Source organism: Ambystoma mexicanum, chromosome 4q, assembly GCF_040938575.1.
Source record: "Ambystoma mexicanum isolate Mex_15411 chromosome 4q, UKY_AmexF1_1, whole genome shotgun sequence".
NCBI lineage: Eukaryota > Metazoa > Chordata > Amphibia > Caudata > Ambystomatidae > Ambystoma > Ambystoma mexicanum.
The window spans coordinates 21802654-21820643 of NC_090928.1; the positions used below are offsets into that span (position 1 = coordinate 21802654).

Here is a 17990-nt window from a genome sequence, read left to right on the forward strand (position 1 = left end):
TTTCTTTAACCCTCCGGCCGGTCCACCGCAAACCATTGGATCACCCCCATGGTGTGCCCTGTCTGTTCCTCCTCTGGCTTCCTTACCGCCTGTCGTTCCTCATCCTGCCTTCTGTTACTGCATACGATAGACCTGGCCCACTAGAATCGTCTCGTTCCGTAAAGCTCTGAGGTTGCTTTGCTACTTCACATTAGCTACTCCCTTCATTACTTCCTCCTCGGATCTTATAATAGCCTCTGTTTTTCCACTGTTACTTTTACCACCACCTCCTTCTGCTCCTTTCACAACCTTCTCCTCAGATATTATTTCCACCTCCTTCTCTGCACCACCTTCCCTCCTTATGATATCCTTCCACCTCCTCTGTACCATCACCCCCTCCACCTATTGATGTTACTTCTTTCTTCTCCCCCTTTTGCATCTTACACCTCCTTCAGGCTATTTTTATTACTCTCCAATGCTCTCTGTCCACCTGCCACAACCTCATCCAGCAATGTGGCACCTGAAAATATTCTTGGACAGTTTGGTAAAACTAGTTTAGTGCGCCTGAAACATTTATCAAGTGGGAAAAGAGTTACATAATTCAAAAAGCTAAGAGAAGTGAAATAGTATTCTGTGCTTGAAATTCACAGGCATAGGAACCTTTTTTTAGAAAACCTGATTAGCTATCCAGCTCCACTTTGCATAGTGAAGATGGAATACGTTGTCGTCCGACTTTTACTTTACATTTTTGCCTCCTGGGCATGTTGGAGAGTAATGTCCTTGCCTGGCTGAACGAAATACCATTCAGAGTGCTTTGTGTTCCTAGAAGTTTCTAGGCATTGCACAACTGTATATGAACGGGAGAAAAAAACAGTATAACAGTTAGTGACATCTAAAATTAGATGGAAGCCTTGCCCGGAAGGTATCATGCAGAGCATCCCCTAGGAGCCCCCTTTTTTGAGCAGCCCACATCCTGAGCTGAGATTCTGGTCACCAAGGAGATCTCAGTCGGTGAGATCTGAAGGGCTTCCCTGGTATGCTACAGGTGTGTGAATAGGGTTTGCCTATCCAAGGAAGATGCCAGAGCCCCAGACTGAACAACAGCGAGGGAGTGCAAATGTTCGATGTGAAAATGTCCTAGAAAAAATGCAGTGTTGTGAGACATCTGATGGCATCCTCACATCTATTCCCCTTGGGTCCTCCTCTCAGGTGGCCAGGGAAAGGCCATCGCTTTTGGATCTTGCCCTGGGGGTGGAGAAGTGAGGGAGGATCACCTGGGTAGAGGGTCCTTAGGGATTGGGGATGAGATGTCTTTAGGAGATATGTTGTACCCCTCATTTCCATTTCAGGAGGAACCCTCAATCCCAGGTGCAGTTATGGGGTATTGCTACTCCTGTCCCACTGACCAAGAAAACAGCAGAAGATCTGATCAGTATAAGAACACCAGGAAGAGGGTGAAGAATAGAAGGTTTAAGGGGGTGACCAGCAAGAAATGGTATCCCCTTTTCCTATTAAAAACCAACCTTACCCTCCCATGGCATTTATAGGCTATTGCAAAACATCTCCCCTTGATTTCCCACCATTTTCCTATGACAGCACTGATATGAGGAAGAGGCGACTAGGAGTAGTGCACACTAGTAACTCATTTCACCCCTCTAGTACTGAGACGAGAAAGATGCCTGCAGAGTACTGTGAAGGTCAGGCATGCCCCTCTAAATACAGTCTGTTAAGTCCAATTGAGAAATCACAATGCAACCTGTCAAGTGGTTGCAGGTGTATAAGAAGAGAGGAAAAGAGCAGCAGAAAGAGAAGCAGAGAGTCCTGTGTGGGAGAGACCAGCAGGGAATCCTGTGCGAAAGGAGGCAGTTGTGGTGGGACCGGCAGGGAAGCCAGGACGCCGCAGAAGATCCAGAAGACCAGTCGAGCTTAGAGCAGGTTGGGCTGTGCTAATTCCACAGGTTTGGGAGCTTTATGGTCGGGAACCTGCAGTTAGAGCTGTGGGTAAAGAAGTAGAAACAAAGTTGCCGCCAGCGTCTGCGGGTGGGAAGCAGAGCTGCTGGTGAATGCAGAGAAGCACATGAAGTGCGTACCGGGCTCACGGTCATACGCAAATCAGCAGGCGGAGCAGAAGAGGTACGATGCAGCTGCCCAAGCGGAACACTGAAGACCAGTGAGTTAAAGGGAATGTCGCTCGAAGCCAGGGCGCTCTTATGGGATGCATGGAAGCAAGATGAATGCTGAATGAAACAAATAAAATGTACAAAGTGAAATAAACTCGATGCCATAGGTCGAATGGAACTTCAGTAGGTAAGTAAATCTTTTCTAATATTGAATACCAAACTACGATTGGCTGAACGATAAATGTAAAAGTGCCCATTTGAAAGCAAAATACGAAACCAGAGCCAAGTGTGGAAGTTTGCATAAAGAGCACGACAGAAAGGTGGGGAAGCATTAAAACCACCATGAAGTCAACTTTGTCCATGAATACAGTAGAGCAAGGCTTAAGACTGCCAAAGGATATGTGACACATTGTGGCAAAGCCAAGAGGCTAACCAGGATAAGCCAAGAGAGCGTGAACCTTCACATAAAGCCAAGAGGCCAACAAGGAGAAGCTAAGTGAGTGTGCATCTGTATACAGGTTTAACAAGGGGGGTCCTGGGAGTCCCTCTGCCAGACATTAGTCCTGGTTACGAGGGACTTACCCAGAGTCTTTAGCTCACTATCTTTTCACAGAGAAGAAATATCCCAAACATATCAGTCTTTGTCCTGCCCTGGGGCAGTCCAGCACCGAAATGCGAGGCAATTCTCCTCTGAACAAGAGTACCAACAGAAACCCCAGACACGTGTTTCGGTCTGGTTGGACCTCATCAGTAGGGTGGATCTGTGCCTCTCTAAGAATAGTGAGCAAGGGGTCCACGTCTGGATTCCCCTAGTAACTTAGGGTGAGACCCAAAGTTACTTAAATATGCAGATTTAACAAGGGGGGTCCTGGGAGTCCCTCTGCCAGACATTAGTCCTGGTTACGAGGGACTTACCCAGAGTCTTTAGCTCACTATCTTTTCACAGAGAAGAAATATCCCAAACATATCAGTCTTTGTCCTGCCCTGGGGCAGTCCAGCACCGAAATGCGAGGCAATTCTCCTCTGAACAAGAGTACCAACAGAAACCCCAGACACGTGTTTCGGTCTGGTTGGACCTCATCAGTAGGGTGGATCTGTGCCTCTCTAAGAATAGTGAGCAAGGGGTCCACGTCTGGATTCCCCTAGTAACTTAGGGTGAGACCCAAAGTTACTTAAATATGCAGATTTAACAAGGGGGGTCCTGGGAGTCCCTCTGCCAGACATTAGTCCTGGTTACGAGGGACTTACCCAGAGTCTTTAGCTCACTATCTTTTCACAGAGAAGAAATATCCCAAACATATCAGTCTTTGTCCTGCCCTGGGGCAGTCCAGCACCGAAATGCGAGGCAATTCTCCTCTGAACAAGAGTACCAACAGAAACCCCAGACACGTGTTTCGGTCTGGTTGGACCTCATCAGTAGGGTGGATCTGTGCCTCTCTAAGAATAGTGAGCAAGGGGTCCACGTCTGGATTCCCCTAGTAACTTAGGGTGAGACCCAAAGTTACTTAAATATGCAGATTTAACAAGGGGGGTCCTGGGAGTCCCTCTGCCAGACATTAGTCCTGGTTACGAGGGACTTACCCAGAGTCTTTAGCTCACTATCTTTTCACAGAGAAGAAATATCCCAAACATATCAGTCTATGTCCTGCCCTGGGGCAGTCCAGCACCGAAATGCGAGGCAATTCTCCTCTGAACAAGAGTACCAACAGAAACCCCAGACACGTGTTTCGGTCTGGTTGGACCTCATCAGTAGGGTGGATCTGTGCCTCTCTAAGAATAGTGAGCAAGGGGTCCACGTCTGGATTCCCCTAGTAACTTAGGGTGAGACCCAAAGTTACTTAAATATGCAGATTTAACAAGGGGGGTCTGGGGTTTCTGTTGGTACTCTTGTTCAGAGGAGAATTGCCTCGCATTTCGGTGCTGGACTGCCCCAGGGCAGGACAAAGACTGATATGTTTGGGATATTTCTTCTCTGTGAAAGATAGTGAGCTAAAGACTCTGGGTAAGTCCCTCGTAACCAGGACTAATGTCTGGCAGAGGGACTCCCAGGACCCCCCTTGTTAAATCTGCATATTTAAGTAACTTTGGGTCTCACCCTAAGTTACTAGGGGAATCCAGACGTGGACCCCTTGCTCACTATTCTTAGAGAGGCACAGATCCACCCTACTGATGAGGTCCAACCAGACCGTAACACGTGTCTGGGGTTTCTGTTGGTACTCTTGTTCAGAGGAGAATTGCCTCGCATTTCGGTGCTGGACTGCCCCAGGGCAGGACAAAGACTGATATGTTTGGGATATTTCTTCTCTGTGAAAGATAGTGAGCTAAAGACTCTGGGTAAGTCCCTCGTAACCAGGACTAATGTCTGGCAGAGGGACTCCCAGGACCCCCCTTGTTAAATCTGCATATTTAAGTAACTTTGGGTCTCACCCTAAGTTACTAGGGGAATCCAGACGTGGACCCCTTGCTCACTATTCTTAGAGAGGCACAGATCCACCCTACTGATGAGGTCCAACCAGACCGTAACACGTGTCTGGGGTTTCTGTTGGTACTCTTGTTCAGAGGAGAATTGCCTCGCATTTCGGTGCTGGACTGCCCCAGGGCAGGACAAAGACTGATATGTTTGGGATATTTCTTCTCTGTGAAAGATAGTGAGCTAAAGACTCTGGGTAAGTCCCTCGTAACCAGGACTAATGTCTGGCAGAGGGACTCCCAGGACCCCCCTTGTTAAATCTGCATATTTAAGTAACTTTGGGTCTCACCCTAAGTTACTAGGGGAATCCAGACGTGGACCCCTTGCTCACTATTCTTAGAGAGGCACAGATCCACCCTACTGATGAGGTCCAACCAGACCGAAACACGTGTCTGGGGTTTCTGTTGGTACTCTTGTTCAGAGGAGAATTGCCTCGCATTTCGGTGCTGGACTGCCCCAGGGCAGGACAAAGACTGATATGTTTGGGATATTTCTTCTCTGTGAAAGATAGTGAGCTAAAGACTCTGGGTAAGTCCCTCGTAACCAGGACTAATGTCTGGCAGAGGGACTCCCAGGACCCCCCTTGTTAAATCTGCATATTTAAGTAACTTTGGGTCTCACCCTAAGTTACTAGGGGAATCCAGACGTGGACCCCTTGCTCACTATTCTTAGAGAGGCACAGATCCACCCTACTGATGAGGTCCAACCAGACCAAAACACGTGTCTGGGGTTTCTGTTGGTACTCTTGTTCAGAGGAGAATTGCCTCGCATTTCGGTGCTGGACTGCCCCAGGGCAGGACAAAGACTGATATGTTTGGGATATTTCTTCTCTGTGAAAGATAGTGAGCTAAAGACTCTGGGTAAGTCCCTCGTAACCAGGACTAATGTCTGGCAGAGGGACTCCCAGGACCCCCCTTGTTAAATCATCTGTATACAGGAGCAGATACAGAAGTACCTGTGTCGGTAGCTTCCCGAAGAGAAGGAGGAAGCCTGCCCACTTCGCAAGCTTCGTCCCACAGCGCCATCAGATGAGGGATTAGGAGTGATTTAAAGCATTTGTAGAACTCTACCAGGAGGCTGTCCGAGCCTGGGGACTTGCCAGATGACAGTGAGTCAATAGCCTCTGAGAGTTCCTCAGAAGTAAACAGTCTCTCGAGAGAAATGTTAGTCTCATAGGAGAGGACCGAAAGGGAAAGACCGTCGCGGTAAGCGTCGATCTCGTCTGTAGGGGCACTCTCATCTTCTGAATATAGGGCTTCATAAAAAGCCAAGAACTTGGTATTAATAGTGCCGTCGGCTCTCTCAATGGCAGGGATATTGGGGGCTCCAAACTCTCGATGGATGAGTCTGGCTAAGACTCGGCCTGGCCGCTCACCCTCACCATATTTTCTCGCAAGTTGGAGATTGTCGAGAAATTTCACCTTGCGTTCCGTGTGAGCTCGAAACGTATCTAGTTTCGCAGCCAAGGACGCTAGATTTTCGCGAGACTGAAGTGCATATTGGGACTCGAGGGAAGCAAGTGCCGACTCGCTTTTCCGGATGTCCCCTCAAATCGTTCTCAGAATGCCCCTTTCCTTAGAGATGGCGATACCTCTGATATATACTTTAAATGTCTCCCAAAGGGTGGACAGTGAAGAAACCAAATTAGTGTTGATTTAAAAAAAATGTCTTCAATGGCAGTCTCTAGTTCTGAGGCAAAGCTGTGTCGAGCAAAGTGTGTGGTTTCATTTTCCATCCCCGAGTCCTTTCGTAGTCAGGGCCCCAACTAAGGGAAATGGTTACAGGGGAATGGTCAGACAGTGTTCTAGGTAGGATCGACTGCTGTGAGATGTTTCTTATCAGTGCGCCCGATACTACCCATCTGTCAATTCTGGAATGTGAGTCATGGACAGACGAGTAGAAGGAATACATCCGGGATTCAGGGTGTAGTAGTCTCCATGTGTCCACGATAGACAGTCGGGGGAAGGGAAGACAGAATGGTATAGGTTGCTCCAGAGAGTTGGCGGGGTCTCGAGCCCGATCTATCGATCTATCGAGGTCCACATCTAGTATTGTGTTGAAGTCACCACCCCACATTATCGGCACCATCGGAAAGCTGTCAAAGCAAGATGTTCAGTGGAGATACAATTCGGGGTCGTCCATATTTGGACCACAGATGTTCAGTAACACCAGCTCTTTATTTTGTGGGACGCCATGTAGCAGAACATATCTACCTAATGGGTCTGTCTGTAAGTGCAAGTGAATTTGAGGCTCCTATGGATTAGGGTCATAACCTCCCGACTCTGGGTGGAGTAGTTGGTGTAATATATCTGAGAGCCCCACTCTTTGGCAAATTTTTCACAGTGTTCAGCACATGCATGCGTTTCTTGTAAAAATAGGATTTTCACCGCATGACGCTCATCGTGTAGTTTTAGCTACCACATCTTCTTATAATTCCCCAGCCCCCGCACATTCCAGCTCATGAACTTTACATTATCATCCCCCATAGGAGTAGGAATACTGAGTAGCCTTTGAGCTTTGGCAGGATAGCAACCAAGGACCGAGAACCTGGGATAGGCACTCAAGTCTCCTCTTAGACTGTGACCAAGCATTGTCTCGCACTCCGCCCTCTCCGTGAACATCAAGCCTTCTTTTATGAAACACCCGTCCCAACCCACCCCCGCCCACATCCCTCCCCCAAATAGAGGAATGATAACCCCATAACCAAACAACCAAATCCAAACAAATGGCATCAACACCTGAGGGCCTGTGTGCTGGCCTGGCGGCGATGCTCCGGGCTGGGGGCACCTTAAGGATAGGTAAGATGCAATGGAACCATTAATTAGTGAAGTGCATAGGAACTTATGGCGGGGAGACAAGGATCGTCATAAGGTCAGAGTAAGCTGGAAGCACAGAACTGGAGGATGAATCTCCTACGCGCGTGGGTCCGGGTACGTCCCTCCCGACTGGTGTCTCTATGAATTTGGAGGCTTCTTCTGGGATCGTGAAAAAGAAAACCTGGTTAGAGTGTTCAATTAGCAGCTTAGCAGGATATAGCATGGAATATTTAACCTGCAAGTCGCGCAGCTTTTTCTTGACTGCCAGGAAGGTCTTGCATTCTTGTTGAACGGCGACTGAGAAATCGTGGTATAAATGGATCCTAGCCGACCCTAAGAGTTCCCCTTTGGCTCTCGCAGCCCTGAGGAGGGCATCTCGATCACGGAAGTTCAGGACCCTAGCTATGATGGGCCGCAGGGGTGAACCAGGTCTGGGTTTTGCAGATAAAGCTTGGTGGGCTCTTTCAAATGCGAACTGTGGTGAGAGCCTGGGGGAGTCCAGAAGTGTAAGTAGAGTGCGCTCCAGCTAGTCTTCCATGGGTTCTTTGATACTGTTCTCGGGGACCCCAATTATGCGGAGGTTATTGCGTCTGGAGCGCGATTCGAGGTCCTCATTTTTTGAGCTACCTCGTGCACACATCTAGACAATGAGGAGACCTCCGCTCGGAGAGCGCCCAAGTCGTCCTCCGTAGCGCCAACCCTTGTCTCGACTTCAGTGGCTCGGCTGTCGGTTTTCTCGATGTGTGCTTTGATATAGGATATGGAGCCATTCATATTGTCCAGTTTGGAATGAAGAGTGGTGAACCCCTCATGGATATACTCCATCATTTTCTATGAGTCAATGGAGTCCGGGGGAGCCGAGGTGGTGGGTTCAAGCTCCTGCACCTCCTCTGCATGTCTAGATTGTGTCTTAGTGAACATATTGATGGAGCTCTGTTTCCTCCCTCCAGTGCATTTAGACATGATAGAGATTGGGGAGATCCTGTAGATGCAGGAAATCGGGGTATATGGAGAGCTTGTAATAGGTAGGGAGGACCACAGGCTGTGGGCGAGAAAGTGAGTGAGGGTGACGGTAGGAAGCCAGGTCGGTCCCGGTTGGCCTGCAGGATACAGGCTCTTTAGTAGTGGATGGGTCCCAGCGACAACCCGGGCCAGTGAGTCGTATAGCAAGTATAAAGGTACACAGGGTCTGGAGAGGGGAATGATCAAGGTGACCAAGTCCAGCAATATCCGAAGTTGGTGTGCAGAGCTAGGAGGGCCACAGCGAGTAAGGGGGGTGCTGTGGTCTGAAGCTTTTGTAGTCGAGAATGTGCCAGAGAGAGCACCCCCGAGCAGCTGTGCGATGTCAAGTAGTTGAGGTAAGAAGGGGTCGCTGGATGGTGCAGGCGGCAGGAATCGGATATAGTTCAGTTAACGCATCCTGGGCTGCTGGTCAGCCGGTGTACACAGTATGCAGAGAAGTGGCGCACCTGCAAGTGTCTCCTGGGGCGCAAGGCGAATGGGCGATGAAGGAAGCTCGAATTGTAAGTGTCTTATCGAGGCACCCTACACCCGTACCTGGGCAGCCCCACCGTCGAGATCCACAAGGCGAGTTCTGTAATCGAACGAGAATGGAACAGGCCCCAGTGATCCAGAGCTCTCTATTACAGTCTCTATCAGGTCCGCCTATATCTGGGCCAGTAATTAAGGATAGGTTCCTTTACTGGTACAGCGGTTGGAGTTGAGAGGGGGTTTATAAGGGCCTCATCCACATTCAAATGAGTTATGTTCTCCCACGTGGAATGGGTCTCAGGATGATCACCATCAGTTATTGCTGGTTGTTAGCAGCTGTGTTGTAATGCCCCTTTAGTCCGATGTTAGGCAGAATCCTGTGCAGTTCCCTTGGGGAACACTGCAAAAAGATCAATACTACAGGAGTAAGCAGTAAACCCAATTGGTAGCAGTCTGCAACCCCCAGATTTACCTGGTAGCTGTGGCTGAGCAGTCAGACTTCTCTCAAGAAGAGTAGGGCAGTATGCACAGTATACACAATAGGGCCAAAACACAGTGGAGCAAACAAACACTGACCAGAGCTTTGTATAAAAAGTATATGATTATTTATTTAAAACACACTTTAGGTAATACACTAGCACTCTCAATGAAAAGTAATTTAAAACACAGTCGGGTAAGTATACACACCTCCCTTGTTAACTATCGGACAAGTCAGGGTTAAAGCACAACTATTTGTTAAGACAGAAGTGAGCGCTTAACCTAGATGGCACTCCAATAGTTTAGGTTAAAAAGGGGGAGAAAAGGCAGAGCATAAAATAAAACAGTTCCCAACACTTTTATGAGTTCAGAGCAAGGGGAGAAAGGCAGTATATACTTTAGAGCCAAAGTTCATAGGCCAGGCCCACTTTAAATGGAGCAAAGCGAAATGTGCCGAGGATCACACGGTTTAAAGTGCACTGAAAGTCTTTGCAGAGTGTTCAAAAGAGGTTGGGGTGATTCTAAAGATATAGTTTGAAGGCCTGGAGCCAACCCAGTTTAGAAGCCAAGGATTTAAGGGTCACCTTTAGCAATCTGTAGAAAGGGAGGCCAGGCAGGACACAGTACCTTAAAGGAAGCTCCAGCGGGGGCAGTGGTTCCAACCAGGGGAAGAGAAGATCTCGTTGAGGAGGAAACGTGGAGTCGTTGCACTGGGCAGGGATGAAACCAGCTGCAGAGTTCTCGATTAAAAGGTGCGGTCCTTTTATTCGCGGTTAAAAGTGGTGAGCTTGGCTATCCGGCCGCTGGGGTGCTTGGCACGGGTGATTGGACCTAGTGACGTCTTTGTAAGCAAAAAAGCGCTAACTGGTTGGTCCTACCAGCTCAAAGGGAGAAGACTCGTCCAGCAGAAGATCTTCTCTTGTCGTTGGAAAAGTGGTGAGTTCGTTGCAGCAGGGCTTCACCGGTGGTGTCGTCGGTTGCAGGTGGCTCAGCTTCTTCCCTTTTCGGATTCTTAGGTCCTGTGGCGACTTCTGAAGTTCCAGTCCCAAAGGCCCTGCTTTTATGCAGAAAAACCCCCATTCATCAACCTAGCTGTCAATCAAACATTCTAAGTGGTGAGCCGGGCGGCTCACCACTGGGCCAATCAGAGTAGAGTGACACTTGGGTTTCTAAGGCAACGCAGTCCAGGGTGCCAATTCCCCCCTCCACCCTTCCTGTGGAACCCAGACAGAGTGGCACCATTTGGAGGGCTTCTGTGGAGAAGCCCGCCAAAATAGTGGAACAAAGGGCTCGACCTTGGTCAGAGTTACAGAGACGGACACAAACGCTATTTTAGAATCGAGTTCTGGCAAAAAGACCCAACCAGTGATTTAATATTAAATTAATAAACCAGCGGTATCTTTAACATTGCACCAAAAAGTGGTGCGTTTAAAATCAATGGGAAAGTCCCATAGAGAATATTCCGGCGGAATATCTCACGTGGTAACCACTTGCACCAGCCAGAAACTCGACAAGGGGGGACGGGACAGTGCCCCCTCGAAAACAGACCCAGGGGCAATCGAATTACCCCTTACCAGTACTTCCACAATGATGGTTTGTACTGGTTCTGTTCACAATTTTGGACTAGTAAAGGCAATGGTGACTTTACATGCCCTGGGAGACAGTAGTTAGTCCCAGGGTATGGAGTCTGTTTGGGGGTCACTGGGACACCCCTGTCGTACTGCACTGAGGGTGCTGTGTACCACACATACAGAAAAACAGATGATACCCTATGGAGTAAAACGAAACCCCATAGCCCATAAGCACATAGCAAGTCAAAGACCTACCTCAAATCATGTCTAAGAGTGGGAGTAAAACGGTCTCACTCTTAGCAGGAGAAAAAAACAAACCTCAAAAATCCAGCAAAGCTGCTGGGGGACTCACTAGGTTTGGAAAATTAGCCTTATAATAGAATTCTCCCTAACATCAGAGATAGTAGTGCGCACAGCTCATGGAGCCCAAGTGCACCTCTGAGGCAGATTGTGGGGGGGTCAGGGGGACCGCAACCCTGCAGTGCATCCGGGCTCCCAGCAAGGCGGGGCATGCCACCAGGAAGTTTACAGCGTCCCCTGGAGGGGGGGGGGGGCTCGGCAAGGTCGGACGGGGCGCTACATTGGTTGACTAGATCAAGCCCCCCCGCCCAGCCCCTGGGACTTACCGCTGGTCTCCAGCTCCACCCGTCCAGGCCGCTGTGGAGGCACCCCGCCAGGCGTGCAGGTAACAGGAGAGCCAGGGCGGGAACCTCGCACCAGCACCTCCCGATCCCACGGAGCGGCAGAGCTGCCTTGCTCAACGCCGGGTGTGTCGGGCACCAAGGCGATCTGTGCTGCGCCCCAGGGAACCACAAGATCCGGCGAGCAGGGTTTGTTGGAAGGGGGGTGATCCTCTCCCTTCGACTGCAGGCGTCTAGGCATGACCGGTGCCAGAGAACCCAGAAAGAGTGGACAGGAGGCCCCTCCCCCAGCTCAGGCCAAGGATTCCGGGCCTCGGCAGCTGCTCCTCTGGAAGTGCCTGTCGGATCGGGCAGCCGCCGGCCCACGGTCCGCCTGTAGTTGCTCGAATCTCTGGATCAGGGCCAGCTCACGTCTCCAGCTTTGGATGACAGCTGGACCGGGTGCTTAGGTGTAACCTTCTGATGTCTCCACAGTGGTTTGACACGGTCCGACGCAGGATTTCGCCAAGTTTACGCCTCCCAGCATGGAGCTCACACTTGGGCAGCCATTTTGTCCAAGCGCAACAGCGCCCCCCCGGCTTGCTTATGAATTTGTAGGGCGCACAGCATCGAATAACATTGTGTGCAGAGGGTCTGACACTGTTGAATTTGGAGGAAGAAGGACATGGAGAGAGACGAATAAGGCCCTCCTCCCAACGGGGGATGCGACAATGGGACTGATCCACTGTCAAAGGGAGGCGCGGAGGCAGGGGTGCAACATTGAAAGGTCCGTTAGGGAGAGCACAGAGGGGGGGGAATGGATGGTGTCTTATAGGGGTGTGTGAGTACAAGGAGAGACAGGTGGGTAGATAATGTGGGGTTGGTAGTGGGAGGTTCCACCTGGAGCGGTGGGCTGGTGGATAACGTTTTGGAATCCTAGGGAGGTGTTGGGATAGTTCCCAGAGGGGGTTACCTCAGGTAATTTTCTAGGCCAAAGCTTTGGGGGTGGTACCCGAGGGTATCATAGGATCTTCGGCTTGGTCCTTAGATGGTTAGTTGGGGGTGTATTTGGATGTGTAAGTTGGTGGGTTTGGCAGGCAGAGGGTGTGGACAAATTGACATGGTTGGTGGCTGGGGAACGACAGATGTATAGCACAGACATTTATACTGCGTTCAAGGTTGTGTCTTATAATGTAAGAAGATTAAATTCCCCCGTAAAACGTTAAAAGGTGGAAGCTCTAATTGAGGAGAATGCTGACGTTATGTTACAGGAGACACATATTAAAAAGCAGATAAATCTGCGCTGAAATGGCAGTCTTTTTCTCGTATAATACAAGCTAATGCAAGGGGGAAAACCTTAGGGGTTTTGATAGGACTTGAACTCATTCAAGGCAACGAATGTGCGCTCCATGGAGGACACAGAGCTGAGATATTTGTTTTTGATAGTACAATTGGAACATAGACAAATTACCTTGGCAACGATATATGCACCTAACATTGGGCAGGTTGGGTTCCTACAAGAGGTTGTACTCAAGCTGGAGCGTTTTGCAGCAGGAGAAATCATGTTCACAGGTAATTTTAATTTAGCATGGGACCCCAATATAGATAGAAGTGGTGGTGCGGGGAAGGGTACAGCACTCCCCCCATCGGCGTTAAAGAAATGTTTTGAAAATGTAACACTGTGACGTTGAAAATACTCCACAATGTCGCCCTCATTTGTGCGCCCCGCAGTCACTGCGACTTTGGGGGCGCACAAAATACTGACTCCCATTAATGCCCCCAAGCAGATCGAGGGTTACGCTGGTGTCTCTCGCTTTCCTTGAGAGCAGTAATGGGAGTCTGGGGCTGTGGGGGTGTCCCCTACTTACCGTTGTGGTAAGGGGGAGACAACACAGTTTTTTAAAAAAAAAGCATCTACGACATCCGCTCCGCCCCACGCAGGTGGGAAGAACCGACGGTGCAGGGATAGCAGGTAGTCGGCGGCGCACACAGAAGTGTGCCGCCGTCGAGGTTAATGGGGTGGGGTGGGGTAGGGGTATGCGAGGTGGGTAAAGTGATCTATTTAAACACTGCGCAGCGCCATAAATCTCGCCGTATTACGGGCAGCGCAGTGATCACATATATTCTGTGACGTCTGGTGGACTAATAGAGGTGAAGAAATGGGATATACGTGTTTCTCACACATTTACCAATCCTTGTCTAGAATTCATTCTAAGCGGGTAACAGCTGAGTTAGTTTGGGAGATAAAGGAAATATACTTGGGTCCATATCATTATCCGATCATGGCTCTATGTTGATGAGGGTTAGGGATGTGTGGCAGCATACAGGGTTGTGGGATTGGATGTTTCCAACTGAACTGCTAAGCGATGTAGCGGCAGTAGAAGTGGTTGGGGACAAGATTGAGGAATATTTCGCTGTTTATAATAACCAAGCAGTATCGCCAGAGGGGACGCTTTTAAGGCAGTTATGCGGGGTAACTTATCGCATTGCGACTCAGAGGGTGAAACAAATGGCGATAATGGAAGAGGACTTAGAAGCTCAATTACGCGATACCTAATTGGCTATAGTTAAATGTAGAACGAGATATTTACACACAAGGCTAAAGAAGCTATATAGCCAGCTAAACTTGCTGCATAACCGCAGGGCTGAGTGATCCTTGTGCGTGCTAACAAAGCAGATAAGCTATTAGCTCGACAGCTGAAGGGATCAAAGGCAGCTAAAACAATCCATCGAATTAAACTTTCCAATGGATCGAGCACAACTGATTCATGATCTATAATAGGGGCATTTGCTCAATTCTATGAATCATTATGTGTGTCAGGGCAACCCAACCCGCTGGAAATATATCGGTATTTCTCAGATATATCTGTACCAAAGATAACGGTTAGGGAGCAGGAAGTGTTAGACAGAGACATAAGGGAAGAGGTGGTGGAGGTAGCTATTAATGCATTGCCATCGAATAAAGCGCCGGGACCAGGTGGTTATCCGACAGCCTTTTCGAAGAAATATGCTAGGCAATTGATTCCGAGGCTGGCAGAGGTGTTCAATGCAGTAGTGGCTAGTGGGTGGGTAACACCAACTATGGCCGAGGCAAAGGTGGTGGTGTTCGGGAAGCCAGGTAAAGACTTAACAAAATGTGGATCATATAGACCCATGGCATTGATGAATATAGATGTGAAACTATATACTGGCATTCTGGCAGCGAGGTTAGCACCTCTCCTCCCAGACTTGATAAATATTGATCAATCGGGGTACATTCTGGGAAGACAGACCTCTGATAATATTAGGAGAGTTATTCACTTAATATAGATAGTGAGCTTTAAACAGATTCAGTCAGTGTTGGTGTCGTTGGATGCCGAAAAAGGCATTTGATCAGGTGGAGTGTGCTTTTTTGATCGAAGCTATGGAGCAAATGGGAATGGAAACTAAGTTTATGCAGATGGTTCGGGAAAACTATCAGGCTCCTAAGGTATGTCTGTCGGTTAATAAACAAATATTCTGCAGTATAGATATAATTTGGGGAACGAGGCAAGTATGCCCACTGTCACCACTTCTGTATGCTATATATTTGGAGCCATCTTTCTTAAACACAGATCGAGGCTGGCGATACAGGGCATCGCTTTTGTGGGGTTAGGGGGTCATAAGATAGTGGCCTTAGCGGATGATATGTTGTTAACATTGACACATCCCGAACTGTCAATTACAACACTGGTGGAAGAATTGGCAGACATAGAATGAGTGACTGCCCTCAAGGTTAACATGGGGAAGCCGGAGCTGCTGGGTTGGGGCCTATCTATAATACAGAAAGAAGCTTTACCTTCCTACTCTCCATTTGCAATGGTAGGCAGATGCATTGGATACCTAGCGGTAAAAAAAACTAAGACGGTTTTGTGGATTTTCGATAGCAACTCTCCGTGTGTGCTTCAAAAGGTAAAGGAAGATTTGGGGAAATGGACCCTGCTTAGAATCTCATGGTTGGGAAGGGTAACTACTATTAAAATAGTGACTCTCCTGATATTACTCTATTTCCAAGCTCGCCCGATACCGGTTCCACAGTTATTCTTTGTGGCACTGAATAAGGTAGTTTCGATATTTATCTGGCGAAATAAAACTCTGGGAGTGGCATTGCGTACGCTAAAGGCACCTAGAGAGGGTGGGGGAGTAGGCCTTGCGAATTTTGTGCAGTACTATGAGGCAGCACAGTTGCGCGTACTTTGGGAATGGTTTGCGGTGATGCCTCCTAACCCTGGGCAAGAATGGCTAGAGCGGTGGCGGGGTGTCCCTTGGAAAGAGTCCTCTGGCTGCATAGACAGGATAGGCCCCAAAATACACGGAACAGCCTAGTACTGGCAGTGGTTTGCGATACATGGGACTAATTAACAGAAAGGGGCAATGTATCTACACGCCCATCTCAGTTTACCCTGATATTTGGGAACCCGCAATTCTGGTCCACGGATGGTTCAAGGGGCGTTTAGACAGGGGCTGAATGCGGGATGCACAAAGCTATGGGATATGGTGCAGGGCGTGGCCATCTGTACATTTGAGGAAAGTACACAGTTTGTGGGTCTATCGCAGAAGCATAGGCTTGAGTATTACCAAATACGACACTGGATAGCTAGTTCAGGGGGTAAAGCAGTGGCGGGGAGAGAGCTCACAGCGTTGGAAAAAATGCATCACCGCTCATACGGGTAATAAACGAATGGTATCAAGGTTATATTCCAATTTAATGGAATGGGAAATGGAACAGATCAGGGTTATACACGTATAAGTGGGAAAAGACATTGGGGATGGATCTTCTGAGGGTGCACTGGAATCATCTGTGGGCTAATATTCGGAAACTGACAAGGTTGATCCAGGTCAGGGAAGCGTTGGTTAAAATAATGGTTCAATAGCATTATACCCCTGAGAGACTGCATACAGTGTTTCCTATAACTGTGGATAAGTGCTGGAGGGGTTGTGGCATGAAAGGGTATTGGAGGGATATTTGAGTGGAGTGCCCGCGTTTGGAGACATTTTGGAAGGAGATCACAACCCAGATAAAGACGATGGTAACCCCTGATATAATTTTGACACCTAGAGAATGGATGTGTGGCTTGTTTGACCCAGCGATCCGCTTGTCCAGTAAGTTAATGTTGTTTTATCTAAAAATGCCTATAAAAAATATTTGTACAACATATCTTTGACATTAGCAAACTCCTGTTTGGATGACTGAGAATAGCTGCCCACTGCAGGGTGTTGTTGCCTACTTTCTTTACTGATGCACCATGACTGCTATATGCTTTCTTCATCTCTATTCCTATCACAGCCCCTACTGGGAGGTAGGGGCGGGGGGTCTAGAACACTCCCTTGAGGGTGGAGGAAAGGCTCTGTGAGATAAAGGTGATAAGAATCACGATCACGTTAGTGGGGGTGTCCATGACGATGTGTGTTCCGCCACGCTCACTGTTGCTTCTCGTTCCACTGTGCCTGGGTTTTTCTGGTCTGGCGTGTTTTTTACCACTGCATCTCTGCTCTGCCTCAGCAGGGTCGACATCTTTTTGTGGGCTTCCAGGCTGCAGTTTTTGTAGGTTGGCAGAGGGACCTTTGTTCCTGCGGCTACTACTGCAGCGTAGGGTCTGGCTGATTCTGGGCATTTCTAATAGGTGTGTGTTACGCTCACCTGGCTCCCACAGAGGCATCGATCTGGACAGCTGCTGTCTCCACCAATGTGACACGTAGGGCCGAGATGACGGACTGGACTGGCGGCCCACCTAGCTTTGTTTGCTTGGCCCGTAGGAATATTCTTCTGCAAATGGAGAAAGGGAATTAACCACCCGTGGAGTTGAGCGTAAATCCCCCCACCCCCGCTGTTCTTCCCACTGATCACCTTTGATGTCCCTTCTTATAGTCTCACCTGATGGTTTGAAAAGATGAGCTCTCCATCCTGCATTGAGCGCAGGGGCGCGTAGATAACCAGTTACTTCACTGGCTCGAAGGAATTGGCGAGTTCCAGAACAATATTGCCTCCGATATTCCCGGCAAGACGCCGTAAGTATGTAGTTCGTAAGAGTTCAAATGCCTGACTTTCACTCTTGTCCGATTCTTTGCAGGTTGCAGCTTCACCCTAGTGAAGAGTTCCTTGTGGCAACCGGTAATATTCTGGTAAGGATTTGTATTATCCAACACAGTTCGATAAAATAATGTCAATATGTAACCTGTTGCTTTCTCCCTTATTCAGGCGCTGAGAGAAAGTATGAAGTCTCGGGGAATAATGCCTCCGGCGGTAAAATCAGGTAAGTCTATTGTGATGAGGAGGGTTCCCCTTGTTAGTCCCTTTGTTTCACCTTGCTGTCCTTTTGTTTCCCCTTAGGGGCCGGGGTTCGGCGAAGATGCAGTGGAAGCTGCGCCGACCCGTGAAGAGGAATAGTACCCCTGGTGGTAAAATCGGGTAAGTCTATGGGGGGGGT

At 48.8% G+C, this 17990-nt stretch overlaps 1 protein-coding gene across 6 annotated transcripts in view; it reads left to right on the top strand.

Moving 5' to 3' along the window:
• TARBP1 (TAR (HIV-1) RNA binding protein 1) overlaps positions 1–17990 on the top strand; it is a 2688190-nt gene that overhangs the window by 2099239 nt on the left and 570961 nt on the right. The window lies entirely within an intron of this gene.